Raw genomic sequence first — 11,476 nt, forward strand, 5'->3', positions numbered from 1 at the left:
GACTCTGGGTCGACTGTCCAGTCCTCAAAAGCTGGCTCTCCCACCTGATGACTTTGTGATGGTGAGAAGTTCCTGTAAGCCTCAAATTTCTCATCTTAAAAGTGAAAAATGGAAATTGAGTGAAGATGAGACAATACATATAAAGCACTATTACAGTGTCTAATACTGGTCAATAAATGCTAACTACTGTTGTTATTGATCATTTGAATAATAATGAGGTATATAGCTTGTCTCATTTTATAGACTTGTGATGATGGAATGAATGAACTTTGTGAAGGGGTGGCCTGCCCCTCCACACCTGTGGGCGTGGAACGAGAGACTTGAGAAAAGAAAGAGACACAGAGACAAAGTATAGAGAAAGGAAAGTGGGCCCAGGGAACCGGCGCTCAGCATACAGAGGACCCACACCAGCACCAGTCTCTGAGTTCCCTCAGTATTTATTGATCGTTATCTTTACCATCTTGGAAAAGGGGAAGTGGCAGGACAATAGGGTCATAGTAGGGAGAAGGTCAGCAGAAAGACATATGAATAAAGATCTCTGTGACATGAATTAGTTTAAGGAAAAGTGCTGTGCTTTAATGTGCATATATGCAAACATCTCCATAAACATTTTCAGTGCATAAAGAACAGCATTGCCACTAGCATGTCCCACCTCCAGCCCTAAGGCGGTTTTCTCCTATCTCAGTAAATAGAACATACAATTGGGTTTTACACCGAGATGTTCCAGACAGATGGGCAGGAGACAGATGCCTTTGTCTATCTCAACTGCCAAGAGGCCTTCTTTCCTCTTTCACTAATCCTCCTCAGCACAGACCCTTTACGGGTGTCGGGCTGGGGGGTGCTGGGCTGGGGGATGTCAGGCTGAGGGTGTCGGGCTGGGGGACGATCAGGTCTTTCCTTTCCCATGAGGCCATATTTCAGACTCTCACAGGGGGAGAAACCTTGGATAATACCTGGCTTTCCTAGGCAGAGGTCCCTGCCACTTTCCGCAGTGTTTGTGTCCCTGGGTACTTGAGATTAGAGAATGGTGATGACTTTTAACAAGCATGCTGCCTTCAGACACTTGTTTAACAAAGCACATCCTGCACAGCCCCAAATCCATTAAATCTTAAGTAGATACAGCACATGTCTCTGCAAGCACAGGGTTGGGGGTAGGGTTACAGATTAACAGCATTTCAAGGAAGAAGAATTTTTCTTAGTAAAGAACAAAATGGAGTCTCTTATGTCTACTACTTTCTACATAGACACATTAACAGTCTGATCTCTCTTTCTTTTCCCCACATTTCCCCCTTTTCAACAAATCCGCCATCGTCATCATGGCTCGTTCTTGATGGTCACTGTCTCTTCGGAACTGCTGGGAATACCTGCAGACTAACAACAGACAGAACAGGCACACAAGGATTAATATGAAATTTACAATAGTAGTATTTCCAATGGTCTTAACCCAAGTGACAAGGGTTAAGATTTGTGAGGCCATCAGCAACTCCTGCAGTTGCCTCCATTTCTGGTACTGACACAGAGATCACATACTTCACAAGGTAATAAAATATCACAAAGCAAGTGAAGGCAGGGCGAGATCACAGGACCACAGGATGGGGCAAAATTAAAATTGCTAATGAAGTTTTGGCACACATTGTCATTGATAACATCTTATCAGCAAACAGGGTTTGAGAGCAGACAACCTGTCTGACCAAAATTTATTAGGTGGGAATTTCCTTGTCCTGATAAGCCTAGGAGGGCTATAGACCTACCCTCAGGGCGCATTCTCTTTCTCAGGGATGTTCCTTGCTGAGAAAAAGAATTCAGCAATATTTCTCCTATTTGCCAAAGAAAGAAGAGAAATATGGCTCTGTTGCCTCCGGCTCACTGGCAGTCAGTTCAAGGTTGCCTCCCTTGTTCCCTGAGCATCACTGTTATCCTGTTCTTTTTTCAAGATGCCCAGATTTCATATTGTTCAAACACACATGCTCAATTTGTGCAGTTAACGCAATCATCACAGGGTCCTGAGGTGGCATATATCCTCCTCAGCTTACGAAGATGACGGGATTAAGAGATTAAAGACAGGCATAGGAAATCACAGGGTATTGATTATGGAAGTGGTAAGTGTCCATGAAATCTTCACAATTCATGTTCAGAGATTGCAGTAAAGACAGGTGTAAGAAATTATAAAGGTATTAATTTGGGGAGCTAATAACTATTCATGAAATCTTCACAATTTGTGTTCTTCTGCCACGACTTCAGTCGGTCCCTCCGTTTGGGGTCCCTGACTTCCCGCAACATCTCTCTCTTTCTTTTTATATAAATGTGCCATGGCGATGAAGGCTTGTTCATTCTCTCAATTTTGACACAGGATTCTTTGACTGTTCTGGCACACTAAAAACAAGCTGATTAAACAGAGAAACATAATTCCAAAATTTACTACAGTAGAGCCCCCAATAGACTTAATCCAAGTCTTGGGGTTTAATCCATACAGATTTTCTGCCACCTGATCTAACACCTCAGCTCCAGGCACAATGGATAAGTGAGCTTGAGAGGCTTCAAAAATTTGTTCTGTAAATGGCGTCTAACCATGTCCCAGTGATGTTCAGACTCATTATAAACTCAGGGTGTAATTCAAAAATCTGACATATTCCAGTCACACTGTAACTGGAAACAATGTTCCAAGCTCATGAGCCTATCTCCAATCCAAATGACAGTTTGTCTAAGATCATTAATTTGATTTGCCAATTTTTGATCATTACCAGATTGTGAATTCCACAATCTTGTAGAATTCTTTTGCCAATTGTTAACAAAGCTTACTGTCTGAACAGAAGAGTGCAATGCAACTCCTGCCACAGTGGCAGTAGCTGTGTCTGCAATTAATCCCATAATCACTGCAATTAAAGTAAAAATGAATCTTTTGGATCTATTTAAAACACCTTTTAATACTTCAGTCAAAATATGGACGGATGGCGAGGCCTCCCACGGTCAGTCCATGGATACAGGGATCCACATGCCTTCTCTTGCTCTTACCAGCAGAATACGGTGCTGCCAATTAAAAGTCGAATCAATGCAAGTAAACAATCTGCAATTTTCAGTTTATAGTTTGGGAGTCTGGTTTACTAACTATATTTCCTATAACTAACATATAAAGGGGCTTTACACAACTTTGTAAAGGAACTGTTAGACGGGAATTTACGTTGATAGAATAAAATGGCTTACGATGTCTTGTTTCTATACTTTGATTTCCAGACCAAATTCTAAGGTGGTATGAAGCCACAGTAAGCCTCCATAATTCTGGATGTTCAGGACCAGAAACAGGACTTATTATTTTTGGTCTCAGAGTAGCGATTCCTTTTTCTCCCCATTCCCAAGGGTAGAAAGACTGTAAGTTTTTGTGCTTATGTTCATCTAAACTTTCTGTTAAGTCACTATCAACAACTGCACTCACTTGTGCACTGGGACACGATTGAGTTTGTCCTGTGCAATTGTGGTAGAATTGACCTCGAGGGGCCCAATCTGTAACAGTTCCAAATGTATTGTTTTGTAATATCACTGCACTATTGGCCACACATTCTTCCCAAACTAAAACTTCTCTGTCTTTTGATTCTTTGGAAATTTCCTTAGGGCAATGTTTCCCTTTTGGCCTAAATTTTAATGATCTTCAATAGGAAAAGTCTTGTAAATAGTTTACCTGGGGTTTGAGTGACATTCCGCTTACCATGTGATAAGTGAATCACTGGTGGGACTGACAGTAGGTACTTCTACCAACCAATTTTGGATTGCAGGCATTAAACATCCCAGTGCTCTCCCTAGGCAAATAGGAGGATAACGATACCCAGTGGAAATATTTATCATCATTCCTTCTTCTTCCGGTTTGGCAGGGCAACGATCATCTGTGGGACCAGGTACCCATACACTATTGTTAACATATACTTCAACAGGATTATCCATCCATGTGACTGGCCGAATTAAGGGCAGGAAAGGCACATAGGCCCAGTAAGTATAATTAGCTGCAGCTGCGCCTGCAGGCATGGGGAGACTTACCACGATTGATACAATCATTAAAGCTGTAAGCAGCATATTCTCTGGGGTTTGTGTCACCTTTGTGTTCTCTAGGCTTTTTTCAGCTAACGGGGTCAGCTGCTTTAATTGTGCCCAGGTTGGCAGCTCTGCCTTCTTGGTGGGTGGCGACTTCATCTGTTCTTCTGATATCACCACTTGTTCATCTTGCGAGTCAATGGTGCTTAATTGCGGTGTTTCCGTCTCCGTGGAGGCGCTTTTCTTTGCGTCTCCGATGGGTTCATTGTAGAACTTTGAATGTCTAGTGGGTTCTATAGGAAGCCGATTTTCTCCTGGTGAAACACAAGCAAAACCTCTCCCCCAGGTTATCACCTTCCCTATTTCCCATGTCTTATTTTTGTTGTCTTTCCACTAACTCAGTTTTCCTTCATGTGGGCTGTTGTTTTTACCAGTAAGATGTTCTGCAGAAGTAGTAGTCTGATTTCTATAAATGTTTAGAAAATTCAAAGTATAGAGTGCTACATTAAGTTGCATCTGAGGAGTGGTACACTTGTTACTGTCTCCCCCTTCTTTTTGTTTAATTAACCAAGTTTTGAGAGTTCTATTAGTTCTTTCAACTATGGCCTGTCCTTGGGAATTATAGGGAATTCCTGTTGTATGTGTAATTTTCCACTGATTTAAGAATTTTTGGAAAGCTTTACTACAATATCCTGGTCTATTGTCAGTTTTAATTTTTTCTGGAACTCCTATGACAGCAAAACAAGATAATAAATGTTTTTTTAACATGGGAAGTACTTTCTCCTGTCTGGCAGGTTGCCCATATGAAATGTGAGTATCAACTGTTACATGAACATATGATAATCTTCCAAATGAAGGTACATGTGTAACATCCATTTGCCATAATGCATTAGGGCACAGACCTCTGGGATTAACTCCTGCCTCTTGAGTGGGCAGGTGTAGGGCTTGACACTGGGTGCAGTGTTGTACAATATCTTTTGCCTGTTTCCATGTGACATCAAATTTGTTTTTTAATCCTGCTGCATTTGCATGAGTCAAAGCATGAAGTTCTTGTGCTTTTATGAATGCAGAGGATACCAGTAAGTCAGCTTGTTCATTTGCTTTAGTTAAAGGTCCTGGTAAATTAGTGTGTGCTCAAATATGAGTAATATAAAATGGGAAATTCCTTTTTCTTACAGTTTGTTGTAATAAATTGAATAGCTAGTTTAACTGATCATCCATGCTATATTTAATTAGAGCTGTCTCAACATTCCTTGTAGCCTGTACTACATACGCAGAATCTGATACAATATTAACAGGTTGATTAAAATCTTGTAACACTGTAGTGACTGCAACCAACTCTGCTATTTGAGCCGATTGATATTGAGTTTTGATTACTTGCTCATTTGACCCTGTGTAAGCTGCTTTTCCATTGCTGGAACCATCAGTAAATACTGTCAGAGCATTTTCTAAAGGTTCATGTCTGGTAATTTTAGGTAAAATCCAAGTAGTCAATTTTAAAAACCGGAAGATTTTTGGTTTTGGGTAATGATTATCAGTCATTCCCACAAAATCAGCAAGACCAATCTGCCATGCACCAGAATTGATAAAGGCTTGTCTAACTTGTTCCTTGGTTAAAGGAACGACTATTTTGTCTAGGTAATTTCCAATTTTATTATTCGTAATCTTGCCTGACCAATTAATGTAGCTATTTGATCCAAGTACAATGTAAAAGTCTTAATTGTACTGTGAGGAAGGAATGACCACTCCACAAGATTAGCATTTTGAATAATGATGCCTGTTGGAGAATGTGCAGTAGCAAAAATCAAAAGTTGGAGTGGGGCTAAGGGGTCTATTCTATTTATTTGCACTGACTGAATCTTTTCTTCCACTAATTTAATTTCTTTTGTTGCCTCTGGGGTTAATATTCTTTTACTATTTAAGTCTGGGTCTCCTCTTAGGATAGAGAACAAATTTGACATGGCATAAGTAGGAATGCCTAGAGTTGGCCGAATCCAATTAATATCACCTAGCAATTTCTGAAAGTCATTTAATGTTTTTAATGTGTCGTGTCTTATTTCTATTTTTTGTGGCTTAATTTTTCTATTTTCTGTCTGCATCCCTGAATAATGAAAAGGAGTAGAGGTTTGAATCTTATCAGATGCTATTGTGAGGCCTGCGTTGTCAACTTCTGCCTTCAGAAATGTGTAACAGTCAATTAATTTGTCTCTTGTTTGTGCAGCACATAAAATATCATCAATATAGTGAATGATATAACAGTCTGAAAATTTGTCTCCAACTGGTTGAAGAGCTTGACCTATGAAAGTCCGACAAATAGTTGGACTATTAAGCATTCCCTGAGGTGACACTTTCCACTGAAACCTGGTGGCTTGTTCTTTATTATTTGTGGCTGGTATACTAAAGGCAGATTTTTCACAATCCTGCTCTGCCAGAGGAATGGTAAAAAAAAATCTTTCAGATCAATTATAATTAAAGGCCAGTCTTTTGGAATCATGGCTGGGCAGGGCAATCCGGGTTGAAGAGGCCCCGTGGGTTGAATTATGGCATTTATGGCTCTTAAGTCAGTTAACACACGCCATCTGCCGGATTTTTTCTGAATTACAAACACAGGAGAATTCCAGGGCGAGAATGAAGGCTCAATGTGTCCCTTTTCTAACTGTTACTTTGCTAATAAATGTAAAGCCTCCAGTTTTTGCTTCGGTAGCGGCCACTGATTTACCCATACTGTTTTTTCTGTTCTCCAAGTTAATGGAATGGGTTTAGGAGGCTCTACAGTGGCCGCCCCTAAAAAGGATACCCCATTCCTTTTCTTTCTTGATTTCCCTCAGTCTCAGTTGGGACTTTAATGCCATTTTCATTTTTTCCTAGTCCCTTTCCTGGTATATATCCCATCTTAGTCATGATTTTTTGACTCGTGGAGCTGTATAATGGAGCGGGCGTAATGATTTTTGCACCCCATTGTTTTAACAAATCTCGACCCCATAGATTAACAGGAATTGAAATAATCATTGGCTGACCAGTACTTTCTTGATCATCTGGCCCTGAACAATGTAAAATCATAGTACTTTGATACAGTTCTGAAGCTGTGCCTATGCCGACAAGTCCGGTAACAGCCTTTTGTTTAGGCCAATTTTTTGGCCACTGATTTAAAGCAATGACAGAGACATCTGCTCCAGTGTCTACCAACCCTTCAAACTGTTTTCCTTGAATAATGGCCTTACACACAGATCTGCTCTCAAGAGACCTCACTTGCCCAATATGCAGCCTTTTCTGCTGGATCAGTGCTTCCGAACCCTCCTGTTCTTTTTATCTCACTGTTTCCAACTTTAATATAAGGCAGGAGTAATAATTGAGCAATCCTGTCTCCTGGACTGGCACTCCAAGGAATTGAGGAGCTAATAACCAATCGAATTTCGCTTTTATAGTCTGAATCAACCACACCAGTATGAATTTGAACTCCCTTTAGATTTAAACTTGATCTTCCTAATATTAGTCCTGCAGTCCCCTCAGGCAATGGGCCATATACCCCTGTGGGGATTTTTTTGTGGGGGCTCCCCTGAAAGCAGAGAGACTGCTTGTGTAGTACGTAAATCTACTGCTGCACTGCCGCTTGTGGCGGGGGATAATTGCTGTATTGTGATAACTGGCTTATTCCCTGAGGCACTTGTGACAATGGGGGTTGTTGTCCCTGAAAACCCTGAGGAACAAAGGGCTGAATTGGGAATGCCCCAGTTTGTTGCGGGGCCTGAGGCTGGCTCCTCCTGTCGTTTGCCGACAGTGGTTGCCCATTTTTATCAAATTTAGAACGACATTGATGAGCCCAATGTTTTCCTTTTTTACATCTTGGACATAGGCCAGGTAGCTCCTTATCTGTTGTTGTAGTAGTGTTATGCCCAGACCGTTTATTCCCCGAAGAAGACCACCAGAGTCCAGAGTCAAAGCTAAGCAGCAAGGATCTTTATTACAGGTTCGAACCTGGAACTCTCCCTCGCTCGCGAAACGAGACGGGCAGGAGAGCTCCCCCACTGAGCTCCGAGCAGTGTTATATAGTCTAAGAAAAGTGGGCATAGAGTTATTATACAAATCAGATATATGATTGGCTAGTGTTTGAACAAGGCGATTTGGCTAACTATGATTGGTTCCCGCCATTTCTGATATTTCGGTTCAACCTTTGAGGCGGGAGAGCAGGTTTATGGCAGCAAGAGTTTATCTTACTTAAACACGTCTTGTGACCTTGCCTCAAAACTTACAAAATCTCTGGTACGTGCAGAAAAACAGGTACTCACAGAACTGACGAAATCTCTGGTATGTGCAAAACAAAATCTCTGGTACGTGCAGAAAAACAGGTACTCACAGAACTTACGAAATCTCTGGTATGTGCAAAGATTAGAGAGCAGAACAAAGGGTGTAGCGGGGGGGGGGGCGGGTACACATCTATCTTTGTGTCCTTTCAGTAGCTTGAGTAGTTATATTTTGTTTATTTGAGACTGGGCAATTCTTTTTTAGATGACCAATTTGACCACAATTATAACATTTCCCCCCAAATGTTCTAACTTGTCCTCCTAAAGCAACTCCTGTGATTGCTTGAGCCATAAGCATAGCTTTATGCATAGCTCCTCCAATTCCATCACAGGCTTTTATGTACTCTGAGATTACATCTGATCCTGCCGGGACCCCTCCTTTTAATGGCTTAATGGCTGATTGACACTCAGGATTGGCGTTTTCATATGCCATCAACTCCACTATGACCTTATGGGCATTCTCATCGGTAACTGACTTTTGAGCAGCATCTTGAAGCCTTGCTACAAAATCAGAGTACGGCTCTTTAGTGCCTTGTCTTATTGTATTGAAGGAGGAGTAGGCGGTTCCTGGGTCTTGGATTTTCTCCTAGGCCCGAAGGCAGATAGCCCTAATTTGCTCAATGGCCTCATTTTGCATTATTACTTGTTGACTACAAAATTGACTAGCTCCAATTTTCACCTGTTTGTAATATTTGATCTACATCTATGTTAATTGGAGGATTGGCAGTCCTATTTCTTCGGACCTGTTCTTGTGCCCCATCAATCAACCAACTCTTAAATTGTAAAAATTGAGAGGGTGAGAGTGATGATTTTGCCAGAATCTCCCAATCATAAGGAATGAGTCTATGTCCATGAGCAATGGAATCTAATAATGTTCTCATGTAAGAAGAGTTGGGTCCATACTGTTTTACTCCCTCTTTCATATCTTTTAGCATTTTTATAGAAAAGGACTCATATCTGGCCTCAGCTGTGGGAGGCTCTCCCTCTTGAGCCCCTTCTCCAGGTGGCCTTGATTTTAATATTACTGGGACTTGCCACATCTCAGTATCTCCTTGTTTTCTTGCCTTATCAATAATTTTATGTAATGCACCACCCTGTCCACTAGGTGGTGCTGTAGGATAAAGTCTCATAGTGGGCAACTGAGGCTATAGCGCCCTGCCCTGTGGTGCTGGAAACATTCCTGGCTGTCCATACTGATTTTCTGGGGGCAGCCGATACTGAAGTTCGGCTGCCGGCCAGTTTTGATAGGCTACTGGTGGCCGGGTCTTATTTTCTACCGGCTGATATTGTGGATACTGTATTTGGATTGGCATTGCCGTGACAGAGACTATTTGATCTTCTTTTGGGGTTTGTACTTGTTTAACCTGCATTTGAGGTTGTAATGTTACAGGCATCTGAACTGCTGTAAGAGGAGTTGGCCATCATGGTTTAGACTCTGATGGCTCTGCTAATTCTGGACCTTTTTCTTCTAATTTTAATGTTTCAGGATATATCACCTCCTGTAATTGATTATTGTCAACATTTTGCGTTGCCCAAGTCATTACCGGCTCTGCTACATATTTACAATGTGAACTTTCCATTCCTTTCCGGGATTCTACCCCTGCCTCTTTTTCACAATCTATTACACAGCTTCCAGGGGCATCAGAAACTGAAACGCTATCTTATTCTGTTTGAAACGGTTCCAAAGCTACTTTAATAATGACCCAATCATTCCATACTATAGGTGGGATGATATTACCTTCCCTACTTGATTGTTTTAATTCTTTGCCAATTTTTTCCCCATCTTTTAGATCTAAAGTTCCCTGTTCTGGAAATCATGGGCAAAAGTGTTCTATTGTTTGAAATAGCGTAATGAGATTTTTTGTAGAGACTCTAACTCCCCCTCTTTTTAAAATAATTTTAATAAAGCTGCGATAAGAGGCGTATTTACTTTTAGTTTGCCCCATCGTTACCCTAGGTTCTTCCGAGCGCACAAGCTTACCGCAAGGATGACTGTAGACGTACTCGGGAGTCTCTCGTCGACTTGTCCTCAATGACCACGCTCGAGCGTACCTTCACCTTAGAGAAAAGCACCCACGTTGGGCACCAGATGAAGGGGTGGCCTGCCCCTCCACACCTGTGGGTGTTTCTTATCAGGTGGAATGAGGGGCTTGAGAAAAGAAAGAGACACAGAGACAAAGTATAGAAAAGGAAAGTGGGCCCAGAGGACCAGCACTAAGCATACAGAGGACCCACACGGGCACCAGTCTCTGAGTTCCCTCAGTATTTATTATCATCTTTACCATCTGGGAAAAGGGGAAGTGGCAGGACAATAGGGTCATAGTAGGGAGAAGGTCAGCAGAAAGACATATGAATAAAGATCTCTGTGACATGAATCAGTTTAAGGAAAAGTGCTGTGCTTTGATGTGCATATATGCAAACATCTCCATAAACATTTTCAGTGCATAAAGAACAGCATTGCCACTAGCATGTCCCACCTCCAGCCCTAAGGCGGTTTTCTCCTATCTCAGTAAATAGAACATACAATTGGGTTTCACAAGGAGAGGTTCCAGACATTCCATTGCCCAGGGACGGGCAGGAGACAGATGCCTTTGTCTATCTTAACTGCCAGGATGCCTTCTTTCCTCTTTCACTAATCCTCCTCAGCACAGATCCTTTATGGGTGTCGGGCTGGGGGATGATCAGGTCTTTCCTTTCCCATGAGGCCACATTGCAGACTATCACAGGGGGAGAAACCTTGGATAATACCTGGCTTTCCTAGGCAGAGGTCCCTGCAGTGTTTGTGTCCCTGGGTACTTGAGATTAAGAGAATGGTGATGACTTTTAACAAGCATGCTGCCTTCAGACACTTGTTTAACAAAGCACACCCTGCACAGCCCCAAATCCATTAAACCTTGAGTCACCACAGCACATGTCTCTGCAAGCACAGGGTTGGGGATAGGGTTACAGATTAACAGCATCTCAAGGCAGAAGAATTTTTCTTAGTACAGAACATAATGGGGTCTCTTATGTCTACTTCTTTCTACATAGACACAGTAACGGTCTTATCTCTCTTTCTTTTCCCCACACATTGTCACAGCAAAATAAGTTTAAAATGTTAGTTGTATATCCCGATAGAAAATATAAACTGAAAAAGATTCGTTTGTGAGATGAGG

At 41.7% G+C, this 11,476-nt stretch overlaps 1 pseudogene across 1 annotated transcript; it reads right to left on the reverse strand.

Annotated features, from left to right (window-relative positions):
- Window positions 1–553: 553 nt before the first annotated feature.
- On the reverse strand, window positions 554–6,256 carry LOC144336296 (endogenous retrovirus group K member 113 Env polyprotein-like; annotated as a pseudogene). Its single transcript, XR_013407928.1, has 2 exons — window positions 2,498–6,256; window positions 554–1,496 (listed from the first exon to the last, which is right to left on the reverse strand). The product of XR_013407928.1 is annotated as an endogenous retrovirus group K member 113 Env polyprotein-like (transcript).
- Between the last annotated feature and the right edge of the window lie 5,220 nt (window positions 6,257–11,476).

The sequence above is a fragment of the Macaca mulatta genome, chromosome 17 (genome assembly GCF_049350105.2).
Source record: "Macaca mulatta isolate MMU2019108-1 chromosome 17, T2T-MMU8v2.0, whole genome shotgun sequence".
Taxonomy (NCBI): Eukaryota; Metazoa; Chordata; class Mammalia; order Primates; family Cercopithecidae; genus Macaca; species Macaca mulatta.